The sequence below is a fragment of the Triticum aestivum genome, chromosome 1A, assembly GCF_018294505.1.
Source record: "Triticum aestivum cultivar Chinese Spring chromosome 1A, IWGSC CS RefSeq v2.1, whole genome shotgun sequence".
Classification (NCBI taxonomy): Eukaryota; Viridiplantae; Streptophyta; class Magnoliopsida; order Poales; family Poaceae; genus Triticum; species Triticum aestivum.
The window spans coordinates 360,270,551-360,272,014 of record NC_057794.1 but is presented as its reverse complement, the minus strand read 5'-3'; positions in this window follow the sequence as shown (position 1 = coordinate 360,272,014).

Genomic DNA, 1,464 nt, shown 5'->3' with positions numbered 1-1,464 from the left:
CGTAGTTGATGAGTTATGCATGCATGCTTATAAACGTGTGCGCATGTTCCACTGGATCCTGCTAATCGTTGGAGTTGACGAGGGAACTGTTGAAACCCTGTACTCACTAGGTAAAGACCCTTGAGAATACACCAGCGTGGTTTTGATACTCGACAGGTAATTTCAATCATTATCGCATTATATCGGCCTCTTTTCGTGAATTTCCTCATATCAAGTAATTAATAACTCCCTTATTCATTTTTTGCCGGGCAGGGTTTGGAAACGGTTCATCAAAGAGGTTGTCCGTGAATGGAAACCGAAGCTGAAATGGCGACATACCAAGGTAATTAAGTAGTACTAGTTAGGTCCGCACATCTCTTTAATTCTAGTTTCAATACCATTATCATGCTTGATTATTATCTGGTTGAATTCTATTCTCGCAAAGTGCATGAGGCAGCAACATGTGACTAATTTATGTGCATACTACGTTTGCGAGAAAATTCGCATTACGACCGAATAGCGCAGAGATGTAAGACAACTTCGATGTAAACACTATTCACAATTTTTTATGGTGGTCTAATATATATAGACACACAACTAATATATTTATATTTATCTCTCCTTCTTTAAAGATGGAAGCAATGCGGGAGAAGCTCCTACCAAAGAACAGCATACGAACAATTCAAGAGAAAATTGCGGGATTTTTGTTTATGGAGGTCATAAATGAAAGCGGAGAATAGCATTGCACCTAAGGCCTGCATGTGATGATCTCCAAACTGTAGAAGAAATTGTATATATATATATATATATATGTATGGTCGTACGAGAAATTATATTATATATATGTATGGTCATACGAGAAAATATATTATATATGCATAACGTGTACATTATGTAGTAGTATAAAATATGTTGAAATGAAAAAGTATTGAATGAAAAACACAAAATGAAAAGGAAAAATAAACCATAAACCCTAAAACGCTAAACCTCCACACAAAATCATTAGTCCCGGTTGATGTCACCAACCGGGACTAAAGGTCCTCCAGCCCCCGGCGCTAGCTCACGGCCACGTGGCGGGGCTTTAGTCCCGGTTGGTGCCACCAACCGGGACTAAAGGTCCTCCAACACCCGGCGCTAGCTCGCGGCCACGTGGCGGGGCCTTAGTCCCGGTTGGTGTCATCAACCGCGACTAAATGCCCTCCAGCACCCGACGTGCGCTCGCAGCCACGTGGAGGGACTTTTGTCCCGGGTTGGTGACACGGGACTAAAGGGTAGGGGCCTGTAGTCCCAATTTCGTTGTCCCGGTTGGTGACCCAGGACTAAAGGACCTTGCCAACCGAGACTAAAGCCGAGTTTTCCACTAGTGATAGGCGTCTCGTCGTCGACATGAACTTCTTCTCCCACTGAAAACGCATCGTCAGAAATCCTAAATAAATTTAGGAAAATGCGAGCATTAGGACTTAAAACCTAGTGGGCTGGGATACC